Below are 16058 nucleotides of genomic sequence, written 5' to 3' on the forward strand. Positions count from 1 at the left end.
AGATCTATAACCCTTGCTTTTTTCCACTAGGCAATTTATGCCTCAGGGCGCAAGCATGTCCTTGGTCTTTGAAATACCTACAACCATACCACGCTGGATATGCCCAATCTCGTCTGATCTTGGAAGCTATACAGTGTTGGGCTTGGTCAGTAATTAGATGGGAGACCACCAGAGAATACCAGGTGCTGTAGGTTAATACATTAACATTAATACACACACACAAAACATCTTGTGCTTAGATATATTAAATTAAAAACATGCAAATAAAAATGTCAGCACAGCAAGTAATATAACAGACTTTACGAACGATTAATCTGTGCCCCCAATAGGTCCAGCCCTCCCTGTCTCTCACCCCCGAAGTAGCTCCACCCACAACCACAGCGCCGCCCACTTCTGCCCCATACTTCGAGGCGAGGGGGGCCCTGCCTAATTTTTCAGTACCGGGCCCCACCATTTCTGATGGCAGCCCTGGTGATGTCTAGGGACTTTTTTATTTTATTTTATTTGTATATATTAAAAGTTACATTTTATTAGAACTTACTTTAAGTGTGCCCCAGCAAAGAGCCCTTCTTTTTCTCTTTTCTTAGGTCCTAGTGACCCCCAGCTCAGACCTACCTATCAGATGCTGGAGGGAGGCAGCGCAGAGCGCACTCCTTCCAACTGTGCAGGCCAACAACATGTATGCCTACGCTGTGAGTAGCTACTGGATGCGCTTTAGGCAGTCACCCAAAAAGCTCTGATCTGGTGATTGAGATGGAAGAAATGTCACAGTCATTTCAGGTCCAAATGGGTTAAAACAAAAATCACCATCTAACAGCAGAGACTGATTTCTAACAAGATTTTCATACAATCCACAAAGCAGTTGGTGGAAGCTGCGTCTTTTTGTTACATCAGCCTCAGCCAAGAGCAGAATTACTGAGGGACATAAAGAGAAATCAGCGGGATGTACAGTGGGCAGCAGCTGAATATAGTCTTGGTATCCTAAGCAAATAAAGCTATACAATACAATACAATGGGAACATGTGTTTTCTGGAATGAAAACTGTGTGTATAATTTATATATATATATATATATTCCTACATAATAAGCAAGAAGGCATCAGCTGAATGTCCAAATGTGCTATATAGCTCAGGACTTAACCAGTAGTATGGTTTATTGTAGAGCTGTAACAGGGCACGATTGCACCCTGTGCTGACCCCGCCCACTGGGCAAGCGTCATCATGACGTAGAGCTCCCAGAGCCTCTGCGCTATGTGCGATGACACCGGTCGCCCATAGCTAGTTACGGCCCCGGGTTATTGTGCAGCAGTGTGCATGTGAAACCGTACTCATAGTTACATACACACAGTGTTCTGGATGGAGCTCAGTTTGAGCGGAATATATGTCACCAACTGGTGATGTACTGTGGGTACTGGTGCCCATATATAAGGTAGCGGTATGCTCTGGTAGCAGGTATCTCTGGGGATATCATAGGGTCTCTCAGGATCCAAGTGGCACAAGTCAGTGTAACACTGTTGCGCTTATACACAGTGACAAGATGGTGCCGCAGGGCCATAGCTAGGGTAGTGCGGCCAGTGCCATTGCACAGGGCCCCACAGTTCAGGGGGCGCTGTTTGGGCCTGTCAAATTTCTGTTTATTATCATTCTCACTTGTAACTTCCTCTAATTTCATCCCCAGCATCTCCTGGCCTCTCCTATCTCTTCCCTGGCCCTTCCCCATGAAGCCATGGCCCCTTTTTTTGGGTGCATTATGTCCCTTTGAAAAATGAAGGGGGCGCCAATGCTCTTTCTGGCACAGGGCACAAAAAAGTCTACTTACGGCTCTGTGGTGCCGTACATGTGCAGAAGACCAGTCGGTGGCCATCTTGGTAAAGGCAGATGCTTCCGTAAAAGAGCATCATGGAGGTAGAGCAGTAGAGCCCTCCATATTTCAACACCCCTACCTCGCTGCAAGCTTCTCCATGTTACCCAAACTATTTTTACTATTAGCTTTGTTGCCGGCAGCAACTTGTAACAAATTGAGGGTTAGCAGGAATAAATCAACATTTCAATTGTGGTCTGCTCTTGGTAAGCATGTCAGTAGGCTTCTTCTCACTGACTTTCTCCACAAGCTCACAACTGTTGTCACTCTCAATGATAATGGTGTCTTCCTTGCTTATGAGACTCAACTCACTCAAAGAGGTATATTTAGTAAAGTGAGAGTTTTTAGAAGTGAAGATGTTGCCCATAGCAACCAATCATAATTCTACTTAATATTTATCTAGCACCTTCTAGAAGATAATAGCTAGAATCTAATTGGTTGCTACGGGCAACATATCCACTTCTAAAAACTCTCACTTTAGTTAATATACCCCAAAGGCTCTACTTTGGCTTTCCACTAACACCAGTCATTTCTTAGCTTTGCCTTTTGGATATCTCGGGGTTCACAGAACGTAATATCTGCAAACTCCTCATAATACCTTCTCAGTGGTCTTCCACTATTAGATCTTGTAAAAGTTCTTGTCTGTGGTTGGATGTCCACGGTGGTAGCCTCTGGTTCAGATATGTCTCCAGCTGCTGGCATATCCACCTACTTGTACTGCATTTCCAACTCCATCTTTTTTTTAAGCAGTGCTGTCTCTTGGAATATAACATCTCTTGATTTGATAAGCTTTCTAGTATTTGGATTCCAGAGTCTGTACCCTTTGCTTTCTCTGCAATATCCAATCATGATGCAGTTCATGGACTTTCAATCCAGCTCGCGTCTTCTTTCTTTTGGGATATGTGCAGTACACCCAAACACTCTGAGTTGTTTAACATTTGGTTTTCTTCCAGACCACGCATCTACTGGTGTCTTGTCTTTTAAGGCAACTGCAGGAGCTCAATTCTTTAGATAAATTGCTGTAGACACTGCTTCCACCGAAAAGGACTTTGTTATTCCTGCATCTTTTAGAATAGATCTGGCTCTCTCCACTAATGTACTATTTGTATGCTCACTTACACTATTCTGTTTTGGTGTGTATGTGATGATCAATTGATGTTCATTGCAATGCTTCTTTAGGAAAAATTCCACATCTTTGTGTAGATATTATTCTACATTGTCAGATCTCAAGACTTTGATTTTATCCTCCATTGTCAGATCTCAAGACTTTCCGTCTGTGACCAGTTTGATCTTCTACTAACTTCTTGTAGTCTGCACTCATCTTCATCTCTTCACTCTTTTCTTTGATTAGATAAATGTGTGTCATTCTTGTAAAATCATCTATGAACGTTATGAAGTATCTGTATCCACTTATCGATTTAACGTCCATTGGACTACACACATCTTTATGCATCAACTCCAGGGGTGCCTCAGCTCTGCTTGCAGATTTTGGAAATGGCTTTGTTTTCCTGGTATACAGGTCTCATACATGGGTTTTTCTGTATCAGTCACGGATATTCCTGTAACCATCACATTCAGTAGTTTCTGGACACTCTCGTATCCAAGGTGACCCAATCTTCTGCGCCAGAACTCCATAAATTGTGAATCAGATGTCATCATTGTATAAAGCTGTTGTGTATCAAGGATCCTGTTGCTATTACAGTTCCTCTTTTGTTACAAAGAATGCATTTTCCTTTTGCGAACTGGACTCTAAAACCGCTTTGCTCTAGGACACTGAAGGCTATGAGACATGTTCTCATATCTGGTGCATAATGCTGTTACGGATTCCTAGGCTGTTCCGTGTAAACCCCTAGAACCCAGGCTAGCGAGGTCTTCTGCTACTAACAGCCACCCGCTGTTCCCTTAGAACTAGAAGACGTTCACCGGTACTTAAGTGGCCGCCTGGACTTAATACTCGAAGTAGTAGAGGTTTACATTGAATACCTTCGGAAACCAGAGAATAGCGGGAGATACTGGAAACTGGGAGAAAAGTCAGTAGTACGGCTAAGAAGCCGATGGTGCGGCTATGAGAGCCGATGGTGTGGTTTTGTGCACCAATGGTGTGGCTAAGGCCGGTAGTACAATTTGAAGAGTTGATGAAGTGGCTTGGAAGCCAGTGATGTGGCTTTGAGGGCCGACGGTGCGGCTTTGCACGCTGATGGTGCGGCTAGAGCCGGTAGTACAGTTTGAAGAGTTGATGAAGTGGCTTGGAAGCTTATGATGCGGCTTTGAGAGCCAGTGGTGCGGCGTTGTATGCCGATGGTGCAGCTAAGGCCGGTAGTACAGTTTGAAGAGTTGATGAAGTGGCTTGGAAGCCAGTGATGCGGCTTTGAGAACCGATAGTGCGGCTTTGTAAGCCGATGGTGTGGCTAAAGCCGGTGGTACAATTTGAAGAGTTGATGCAGTGGCTTGGAGGCCGACGGAGCAGCTGGAAAGACGATGGAGTGGCTTGGAAGCGGGAAGCAGCCTGGAGGCTGATGGAGTGGCTAAAGAGCAGGTGGAGCAGCTTGAGAGCCGGTAGCAGCTTGGAGGCTGACAGAGCAGCTGGATAGATGGCGGAGAGGCTTGGAAACCAGAAGCAGCTTGGAGGCTGATGAAGTGGCTAGAGAGCCGGTGGATCAGCTTGAACTACAATCAGGAGAGATGAGAATGCTGACCATGCAGCAGAGTCGAGAAATTCACAAGGAGCGCTATAGTCGGTGAGGTGGCAAAAGGCCAGTGTGCACAAATAGGGGAAGGAACCAATCATGCCGTGTTGTGGACAGCACGTGACATCCTGCGGCATCCAGATCGCCTAGCAACCGACAGAACTGGAACCATACTGCCAGAAGGAGGTATACTACTAGATAGAGACAAGTCGTGACCGCGACTTGTAACAAAAGCACATCTTGGATTTCTGTGAAATTGGTCTAGTCCATATTTTCAAGTGGGTAGTGACTGTCCCAACTTTTGTAGCTGTAAGCACTTAATTTCATATTCCTTTAATTGTTATAGGATCACACATGGTTAATGTAGTAAACCACTCTTCATTGCAACTGAAATGTCTAGTGGCACCTCACTCAATATACCAGAAATCTTTTCTGCGGCTCTCTGTGACACTTGATGCTGACTCATCTTTGCTGTGGCACTTCTTAAATTGCATAACACTCATATTTTTCAACTTACATTCAGTTTTTTTGTGACCTATTTTGTGACATATATAACATTTGTACTTGAATTATCTGGGCTTCTCACTTTTAGTGTGTAATACACTATTCTTAGCATTCAATTCAACTGGTACATGTTCCTGTAACTGTAGCAGCTTTGTTCTGACAATTTCTGTAGTTAGCTTCACTATGTTTGCCTCTAATGCTAGCATCAGAAAGTCAAATTCAGACTTAAGTTTTGTAGCACCGCTATAGCGATCTCTTCATAATCTACTTAGACTCTGACAGATGTTAACTACATTTTGTCAATGTAGTAACCAGTGGCAGATTTTACCTAGGGGCTGTGGAAATGCAGCCTCCCCCAATAAAATTTGCCACCCACAGGGATTGCCTAACAGTAGTAGTGACTTCTCATTGGAAGTTCTCCCTGCTGATTACAGCAAGACAGGCAGTCCCAGGGGGAGGTGTTTTCTCCCCTTGGTACTGCCAGCCTGGATTGCAATAGTAACTCATACATGTGCATTCACTTACCTTGGTATTATACAATATACGCCTCAGATTAATTCAACATTTAATCTGACCATTTCCAGCTGTTTATTCACAGATAATGCAGAGGAAAATGTTGGAATGACTTACAATATTTAGTGACCCTGTGTGAGACAAGAAATTGGGACAGTTGGCCAATGATGTATCTGTAATGAGTAGAGTATGTACAGTGCTACGTGCCTTTTACCCTGCACCCAGGACTGATTGCGTCTGGCAGTGCCATCTTGCTGGCAGTATCTTCTGAAAGATGCTGTAATCAGAAGAGCTAGCAGAGACTCTGGCACTGTAACAGAGTCTGTGCTCTGTTGGGTGTGATATGTATTAACGCCGGCCGCATGACAGCGGCTGGCCGACAGAGAAGGAAATCCCGATCATCCCAAGGTAAGTATAAACTAACCAATTTTTTCCCCCTAACCCTCCTTTAGGGTGCCTAACCCTAACCTTCCCCCCCTGTCCCTAAACCTAACCCCCTCTTCCCCGCTGCCTAAACCTAAATCCCCCGGGGGGGGTGCCTAACTCTAACCCTCCCTCCCCCTAGCCTAACCCTAACCCTCCATCCCCCTAGCCTAACCCTAACCTCCCGGGGGGGTGCCTAACCCTAAGTCATCCCGGGAGCCCTAAACCTAACCCTCCCCCCATGACTGTCCGCTGCAGCGCCCAGCATCCGCTCAATCGGGATGCCGGGCGACGGTCTCCCGACATCGGTCAAATGACAGGCGTCTAGACTTAGACGCCTGTCATTCGTCCCTAGTCGGGATTACAGTGTCTGGAAGCCGTCGGTCGGCATTTAAACCGTCGGCTGCCGGACTACATCCCGCTCTGTTATGCACATGCGCCAACTTTTGGAATACAACACCGGACAAATGGTGCCGCTGGGATTATGGATGGGGGGGTGGGCGCTACATATGGGTCCTCATACTTTTTAAAACTTCTCTGCAGTCGGCCATTATCCTATTGTGTATCTTCCTATATGCACATAATTGCAGCCATTATTCCTCACAAAAGCCCACATACTTATTTTAGATCTTTATAATAAATATTATCCCTGTATCTGCTGTTAGAGATTATCAAGATGAAAATTACTTATTTATATAGTGTAAGTTTTTATTTTAGAGGAACAATCTTAATAATTTACTGCCCATAAATTCATCTGTCTCTCACTACAGGACAGTCCCTGCGTGCTGCAATTTGTTAGTGTACTTTCGGGTGCTTGTGCGTTGTTTACCTGGGGAAGAGATGGCACCAATCAGCTATAACATTAAAACCACCTACCTAACATTGTGTAAGTACCCCTCGTGATGCCAACACAGCTCTGACCCATTGAGGCATGGACTCCATAAGACCTCTGAAGGTGTCCTGTGGTATCTGGCACCAAGACATTAGCAGCAGATCCTTTAAGTACTGTTAAGTTGCGAGGTGGGGCCTCCACGACTTTGACTTCTTTTTTCCACCACATCCACCAGATACGTCATCGGATTGAGATCTGGGGAATTTAAAGGTCAAGTCAACACCTTGAACTCTTTGTCATGTTCCTCAAATCATTCCTGAACAATTGCAGTGTGGCCGGGCGCATTATCCTGCTGAAAGAGGCCGCTGCTATCAGGGAATACCGTTGAACGGGTGTACTTGGTCTGCAACAATGTTTACAAAGGTTGAATATGTCAAATTAACATCCAAATGAATGCCAGGACCCACGGTTTCCCGGCAGAACTTTGACCAGAGCGTCACACTGCCTCCACCGCCTTGCCTCTTTGCCATAGTGCATCCTGGTACCATCTCTTTTTTAGGTAAATGACGCACACGCACATGGCCGTCCAAATGATGTAAAAGAGAATGTGACCAGGCCACCTTCTGCCACTGCCCCATGGTCCAGTTCTAATTTACACTTGCCCTTGTAGACGCTTTCGGTGATGGACAGCATGGGCACTCTGACTGGTCTGCAGCTACACAGCCCCATACACGCTGCTATGACACCTTTCTATCATAGCCAGCAATGACCATTCCAACCGTTTGTGCTGTAGAAGCTCTTCTGTGAGATAGGACCAGACGGGCTAGCCTTCTCTCCCCGTGCGCATCAATGAGCCTTGGAGCCCATAATCTTGTTGCCAGTTCACCAGTTATCCTTCCTTGTACCACTTTTGGTAGGTAACAACCGTATACCTGGAACACTCCGTTTTTTGGTTTTCTAGATGCTCTGACCCAATCGTCTAGCCATCACAATTTGGCTCATGTCAAAGTAGCTCAGATCCTTACGCCTGCCCATTTTTCTTGCTTACAACTTCAAGAACTGAGTGTTCACTTGCTGCCAAATATATGCCACCTCGTGAAAGGTGCCATTGTACTAAGAGTATCAATGTTATTTATTTCACCTGTCAGTGGTCTTAATGTTAATGCTGATTGATAGATAGATAGATAGATAGATAGATAGATAGATAGATAGATAGATAGATAATATACACATCATAGGATTCAACACAAGTATCCCTTAGGATAGCATGATACTACATGAACAAATGTATGTGGACACCCGAACATCACACCCATATGTGCTTGTTGTACATTTCATTCCAGGGAGGTGTACCAGTTCATCCCAATAGTGTTCGATATTGGTGAGGCTTCTTATTATCTTCCACACCGAACTCTACAAACCATTTTTTGATGGACCTCGCTTGGTGCAAAGAGTCATTGTCATGCTGAATTAGAAAAGGGCCTTCCCAAGCTGTTGACACAAAGTTGGAATCACACGATTCTGTAGAATGACATTTTGTGCTGTAACACTAAAATGTCCATCTCTGGAAATTTGGGGCCCAGGCCAAACCATGAATGACAGCCCCAGGCCATTATAACTCCTCCACCAAACTGTACAGCTAGCAGGACGCAAATGGGCAGAAAGCAAACTCCCGACATCCGCCAAACCAGATTCATCTTTTAGACTGCCAGATGGTGAAATACGATTCGTCACTCCAGAGCACACGTTTTCACCACTCCAGCCGATGACTGGTATTGTGCATGGTGAGCCAAGGCTTGTGTGCAGTCAATGATGCCAGGGGTGGTTTGGAACTCGGTAGTGAGGGCTGCAACCAAAGACAGATGATATTAACAAGCTACGCGCTTCAGCACTCTGCACCCCTGTTCTGTGAGCCGTTGGACCTTCAGCTTAACGGATGAGTTGTTGTTGCTCTTAGATGTTTCCACCTCACAAAAAAACAGCACTTATAGGTGGCCCGAGCAGCTCTAGCAGGGCAGACAGTGGATGAACTGACTTGTTGGAGAGGTGGCACTCGGTGATAGTGCCACAGTGAAAATCACTGAGCTCCTCAGTAAGACCCATTCTGTGGCTAATGTGTGACTAATCTATGGAGACTGCAAGGCTGTATGTTTGGTTTCATGCACCTACTACACACTAATTACAGTAGACGTTGTGCCACATACTTTTGGTCCTGCAGTGTGTATTGCAAAAATGCATAGAGATATATTTCTTGTCATTATGTTATATCACTTTTAGGTATAGATGGCTAGTAGACCTATGAATACATAACACACAACTCATTAATGCACAGCAATCCACAGGATAACTGCCGTTGTTAACAGAGGGTCATTTCATGTAATACTTAACCAGCAGACACCTTGTACTGAATATATTTAATGGTCAATAACACTCAGGATTAGGAGTGTTCCACACTCATGTACACGGAAGGGCAAATAGGTGAGAAACATGTTTTTACAACAGATCTGGCATAAAACCATTTCAGCTTGCAAAAGTGTCACATGGAAGAAGACTTCAGTCATATACATCATGATGGAGAGGACAGCATCTTCAAGTGTGCAACACTCAGAGCTGATTGGCCGTTCAACATTCAGAGCTGATTGGCCGTGCAACATTTACAGCTGATTGGGCGTGCAAGTTGCAACACTCAGAGCTGATTGGCCGTGTAACACGCAGAGCTGATTGGCCATGCAACATTCAGAGATCCCAACAGCATACTTGGGAACCTTTTGCTGGAAGGCCTCTGGGAGATCCATATAGGGGTGGTCCACATGGGTTATGCTAGAATTCACATCATCACGGGCCCACCCATTTTTTGGTGACTTGCAGAAAATTCATGAAGCTCCAGGAAACTATGGGATAGTGGGCAACCACGCCGATAGTCTTATTTGACAGTGAGAATGGACGTGGCCTACATGGCAAAGCAGAGTGGTCTTAAATGGAATGGGTTGAACAAGCATGGCCCGGGTTTAGAGGCATTGTCAGGTCAGATGAAGATGTACGGCATGGCGTCTTCATTTTCCTTTCAGAAAGCTGTGAGTATGTACAGCACAGCTGACAACTTGTTGCGTTCCATGCATACCTCCCACCTCTTACCTCTCAACAAGCCACAATTCACAGAAACTGTCCTCACCCTCATCAGCCCAATAATGACGACTTTCAGATCAACAATCCTGCATTTGGAGCAATCAGCACTGGTGCTTAGATGTATATCGAGGGGATAGGGGATATAGCTTTTTTACAAAAAACATATGTATACAGATGTCTCCTCATACGCCACACATTATCGCGACTTGCCTGGCGTGGGTGAGCCACCAGGTCCCATGCTACTCCGCTAGCATTGGGCATCTTTCTTTGCCCCTAGGATGCACAAGCAGATTGTGCTGATGAATTCGATATGTGACACTTGTATACAGTGTCGGACTGGTACATGAAAGGCCCGCCTGTGGAATGAAGAGTTAGATGTCCATGCTTAGTGGGTGTGGTTAGTCACCACAGAGGCTTGGCTATCTATTAGAGAGGACATTACCTGCAGGCAACATGGGTACAATAGTGTCTGGGCCCAAATATACTGTACAGTGCCAGCTAAATTCCAAACATACACTGCGCCGCTAAATTAGTTTGGCAGGAGAGTGGATCTTGGTGTAGTTTCTACAGAAACATATCAGGCATCCATGTTCCTGCTCTGCTAGGTAGCTGACCCTCTAATAGCAACAATAATAATAATTGTAATTCATAATAACAAGGTATAATGCAAGTACACAGTCTAGAACCTGAAATAAGACGAAGGAATGGGGCCCAGAGGCAGTGGGGCCCACCGGGGATTTCCCCTGTACCCCTGTGGGCCAGTTCAACCCTGCTTGTATATGTGTGTGCGACTGAGTCTGTATATGACGCACAACGGAACTTGGAATGACAAAAGCAGCGGCCGCTACATTGTAGCACTTCGCATACAGATTCAGAGACTCAGGTGCACACAAATATACAAGTACAGGTATTGCATATCAAATGAATCAGCACAGTCTGCTGGTGCTTCCTAGTCGCATCGAATTGATGCAAAAAAAGATGCCCAGCGCTTGCATTGTCTCATGTGACTTGGCGCGCCGAGAGGGGCTTTTTGAAGCTACTGCAGCAAAGATGTGTAAGGACACATCTGTAATATACTCAATTTATCATACCTCCCAACCATCCTGATTTCCTCATTTCGGACGCTCTCCTGTTGTCCCACCCACGGGCCGCAGTGTCTGGAGGTTGGGGGACACTCTGTAACCACTACTCTAGCTGCAGGGCAGGAGTGAATGGATGTCACGTACAAACGCATGGTGTCCATTTAGTGCCTATAGAGGCTAGGTTCAGTCCAGCAGCTGTCAGAATACTGGGCTCACCCTCAGCGTGAAAGAAGCGGTTCATGAGACGCGGTATAGCCTCTAAAACATCACACACCAAAGAGTGTGGCCTTGGGGGCTCAGGGACATGCCCATTTTTTGTGTTTCTAGACATCACAATGTTGGGAGGTATGCGTTTGTGATGATGATGACTATGGTGTTGATTATAAGTGGTGCCTCAAGTATGCCACTGTACGATTATAAACTTACAGCGTATCTTGATGCACTTTAATTGTATCTTCCTACAGATGCGTTTACATGTTGATTTTGAATTGCACGTACTGTAAGATATCTGCAACATAAATGCTGCTTTTTTGCACAATGTATTTTATGCCTGTGCTTCCACTGTAAATGAGCCCCTACCTAAATGTGCAACTTGTCCATTACATTTTGTATATTACAAACTTTGTAAACTGAATACACTGCAGATTAAGCAACAATGCGATGAAGTTTTTCCCAGCAATACTGCCATCTAGTGTTGCCTTAAGTAATAATGTAATAAGGCAACACTTAAAAATGTAGGCAACCCATAAGCCTCTAGCTGGAATGGCTTGCTGGTAGGACTTTTGAGCTCCACAATATCTAGATACCCACAGATTGCTAAAAAGCTGCACAGTACATGTTAGCTACCTCTGTACCACTGTGAGAAACATGCAAATCTTAGGTCAGACCAAACATACTGTACCTAATGACTAATGAGTGCATATAGCCAAACTCTTAGATCATCATCGTCTTGCGTCAACCGGGTGCATGTGCTACTGGTGCCAATCTGCATTCATCTGGCGATGCGCCCGTCTCAGCATAACGGTGTAAATGCACTGAATTTATCTGATGCTTTCTTATGTAACTTATGCCCAATTTGTGACTCTGCCTCAGACCTTTAGGGCCTGATTTTGAGTCGGACTCAAGCCCAAATGTGTCTAGCTCCCCCAGATCCAAATGCGTATAGATCCCCCCAGATATCTTCAAACTCTGATTGCACTCAGACTGTGCATACGATGTACCAAGCATACACACACTGGAGAGGGAAAGTGCGGACGTATTGATCTGTACGTTGACGAATCTCTCTTTGCGTGAAATGGGCATTTTCTGGGCTGCAAACAGGTGGTAGCTGTGCAGATACATGGGACCAGGACCGTAGCTAGGTTAGTGCGGCCGCTGCCATGGCATAGGGCACCACAGGTCAGGGGGCGCTGTTTGGGCCTGTCAAATTTCTCTTTATTATCATTCTTGCTTGTAGCTTCCTCTTATTTCATCCCCAGCATCTCCTGGCCTCCCCTAGCTCTTTCTGGCACAGGGCACTAAAACGTCTAGTTACGGCTCTGCATGGGACATATCCGTCTCAAAGTGTGGTGGGTATATAGTCCAACTTCTGTGCTAGTTTGGAGTGTGCATGTTTTTGTCAGATCTGTTGCATCCTGCATGGGGTGGGTTTAAGTCCGGATACTAATGATGGCGGCTGCAGATGAAAAAACAGTAGGCGGTGCGGCAGGGGTGTATCTATAATGGGTGTAGGGTGTGCGGTGTACACGGGCCCCTGGGTCCAGGGCGCCCACACCGCTTACCCTGCACCCGTATAGTTTTATACTTACCCGTCCGTAGTCACCAGGCACTAAGCCAGAATCTAGAATCTACTGCTGCACCACTCGCCGTGGCACCGCATGAGAGAGGAGGGGGCCCGCAATGAGTCTGCACACGGGCCCCCTCTTCTCTTAAAGCTGCGGTGCGGGCTTCTGCATGAAGACAGACAGATAATCAGCACAGACGGTCACATACATTAGCACGAGGCAGTGAGCAGGCTGCCACGGCCGAAAGGAGGAGCAGCCACAGGTGGGTCCAAAGTAGAATCAGGCCCTGATCACTTGGATCAGTCAAGTGAATAACGTCAGCAGATTGGCACTCAGGATTGGCGCTGCCCTAAGAACTACTGTTAAATCCCTTCTACATAAGTGCTGGTGCAACCCACAGTCTCAGCCTCCTGCACCCAGCACCCATTCCCCAATTAATTTACTGGAAAAATGGCATAGGCGAAAGTAGCAGTTAAAATGAATATAAAACAAGTTCCAGTAAGATTAGCCCTATGTCTAGTTTGTGCAATGATAAATACAGTCTAGATTCTAAGTGGAAAAGGAAATGAATTCAGTTACAGTCAGATGAGTGTGCATAAATAAAGAGCACTTAATGCAAAGCTTTCATGGCAGGAACATTTTCCCCATGTCGGAAAGCAATTTCACAGTTCATCAAACCATGCTCTATGTAATTATACAGTAATCAGAGGAACGCATGTACAGAGATTTCTGGGATATGAGAACCTACATACAGTATGATATTGCAAGCGCATGAGAATCACAGCAGCTGTATAATAATAACTTACACAGACTACAGCCAGGTCACACGGTGCACAATTTGCCAGCATCTTAGAATGATTAAAGGGGTTATTCACTTATGGACAGCTCCTCCATTGTTAGCTAGTACAATACCCACCCACGGTAACTTAAACCATACAATCCCAGTCACACAGAATTTCCAGAAGGCTCCTAGTTATTTGTGTGTCCTGCTGGACTCCAGAGAATGCCTACAATTCTACTGGATGGCCGAAGAACTGGGCAGGGATGAGGGATGAGAACACAATGACATGGGCAGGGGTGAGAGCAGGGATGTTAGTGGCAGGGGTGAGAGCAGGGATGTTAGTGGGCAGAGGTGAGAGCAGGGATGTTAGTGGGCAGAGGTGAGAGCAGGGATGTTAGTGGGCAGAGGTGAGAGCAGGGATGTTACTGGGCAGAGGTGAGAGCAGGGATGTTAGTGGCAGAGGTGAGAGCAGGGATGTTAGTGGGCAGGGATGAGAGCAGGGATATTAATGGGCAGGGATGAGAGCAGGGATGTTAGTGGGCAGGGATGAGAGCAGCAATGTTAGTGGGCAGGGGTGAGAGCAGGGATGTTAGTGGGCAGAGATGAGAGCAGGGATATTAGTGGGCAGGGATGAGAGCAGGGATATTAGTGGGCAGAGATAAGAGCAGCGATGTTAGTGGGCAGGGATGAGAGCAGCGATGTTAGTTGGCAGGGATGAGAGCAGGGATGTTAGTGTGCAGGGATGAGAGCAGGGATGTTAGTGGGCAGAGATGAGAGCAGGGATATTAGTGGGCAGGGATGAGAGCAGGGATATTAGTGGGCAGAGATAAGAGCAGCGATGTTAGTGGGCAGGGATGAGAGCAGCGATGTTAGTGGACAGGGATGAGAGCAGCGATGTTAGTGGGCAGGGATGAGAGCAGGGATGTTAGTGGGCAGGGATGAGAGCAGGGATGTTAGTGGGCAGAGATGAGAGCAGGGACATTAGTGGGCAGGGATGAGAGCAGGGATGTTAGTGGGCAGAGATGAGAGCAGGGATATTAGTGGGCAGGGATGAGAGCAGGGATATTAGTGGGCAGGGATAAGAGCAGCGATGTTAGTGGGCAGGGATGAGAGCAGCGATGTTAGTTGGCAGGGATGAGAGCAGCGATGTTAGTGGACAGGGATGAGAGCATTGATGTTAGTGGGCAGGGATGAGAGCAGGGATGTTAGTGGGCAGAGATGAGAGCAGGGATATTAGTGGGCAGGGATGAGAGCAGGGATATTAGTGGGCAGGGATAAGAGCAGCGATGTTAGTGGCCAGGGATGAGAGCAGCGATGTTAGTGGGCAGGGGTGAGACCAGGGATGTTAGTGAACAAGATTAGGGGGCTTATTCATTAGAACTAAAAATTCTCTGGAGGTAATTAGGTTTAGAACTGGCATGAAGTTCTACTTAATTACCGGAGGAATTCATCATTCCTCCTCTCCATAACTATCTATTCTGAAAAGCTGTAATTTTTGCGATGACAGCTTTTCGGGAAATATAAACTTTTCCCTGCCTATACATACCTTATTGCAGCTGTAATCAGTGCTGCGCATGCGCCATTCCGTTCACAAAAGCGGCGCATGCGTAGCACAGATTACAGCTGCGATAATTCTGTGTGTGTCCCCCTCTCCCCCCCATCACTTACCTGGCCGGCTGTAGCCGCGGATCCTGACCTCCCGCCCGGCCCCGGTCCGCAGCAGACAGCACGGACAGGCAGAGGGGGCTGAAGGTTTTTTTTTTTTTTTTTTTAAACGTTATTTTGTTCTCACAGCCGCAATGCTGGGAGAACACAGAGCAGCTGCCGGAGCCTAGGAAGGGACCAGAGTGACGGAGGGAGCCAACCGAGGACCTGCCCAGCTGACAGCAGGTAAGTATAACCCGCTATATGCCACCTGAGAGTGGCGGATAGTAACACCATCAAATTCTGAAAATACATAACATTCGGAATTTGGGGAATAGAATAATTTCTACATCCCCATACTAATGTACTAATGTATGGGGAGTGTGGAAATGAACGCAGGGGGACTAAACCAGGAGATATCAGTGAGATCTCCTGTGTTAAGTGTCTTCATGAATACTAAAATACGGTAATTAAGGAAAATGTCCTTAAAACCGTTATTTTAGTGTTGATGAATAGGCCCCTAGAGCAGAGATGTTAGTGGGCAAGGGTGAGGGCAGGGACGTTGATTAGCAAGATAAGAGCAGAAATGTTAGTGGGCAGAGGGGAGATCAGGGATATTAGTGAACACGATGAGAGCAGGGATGTTAGTGGACACGGGTGAGGGCAGGGATGTTAGTGGGCAGAGGTGAGATCAGGGATATTAGTGAACACGATGAGAGAGAGATGTTAGTGGGCAAGGGTGAGGGCAGGGACGTTGATTAGCAAGATGAGAGCAGAAATGTTAGTCCACACTGGGAAAGTAAGCATCATCTATGTCAGTGT

The 16058-nt window shown here is 46.2% G+C and overlaps 1 protein-coding gene and 1 pseudogene across 2 annotated transcripts in view; one reads left to right on the forward strand and one right to left on the reverse strand.

Annotated features, from left to right (window-relative positions):
- PLEKHG5 (pleckstrin homology and RhoGEF domain containing G5) overlaps positions 1 to 16058 on the reverse strand; it is a 419500-nt gene that overhangs the window by 316800 nt on the left and 86642 nt on the right. The window lies entirely within an intron of this gene.
- LOC148505784 (5S ribosomal RNA) lies at positions 76 to 194 on the forward strand (annotated as a pseudogene).

The sequence above is a fragment of the Taudactylus pleione genome, unplaced genomic scaffold, assembly GCF_031769625.1.
Source record: "Taudactylus pleione unplaced genomic scaffold, aTauple2 ptg000437l, whole genome shotgun sequence".
NCBI classification, from domain to species: Eukaryota; Metazoa; Chordata; class Amphibia; order Anura; family Myobatrachidae; genus Taudactylus; species Taudactylus pleione.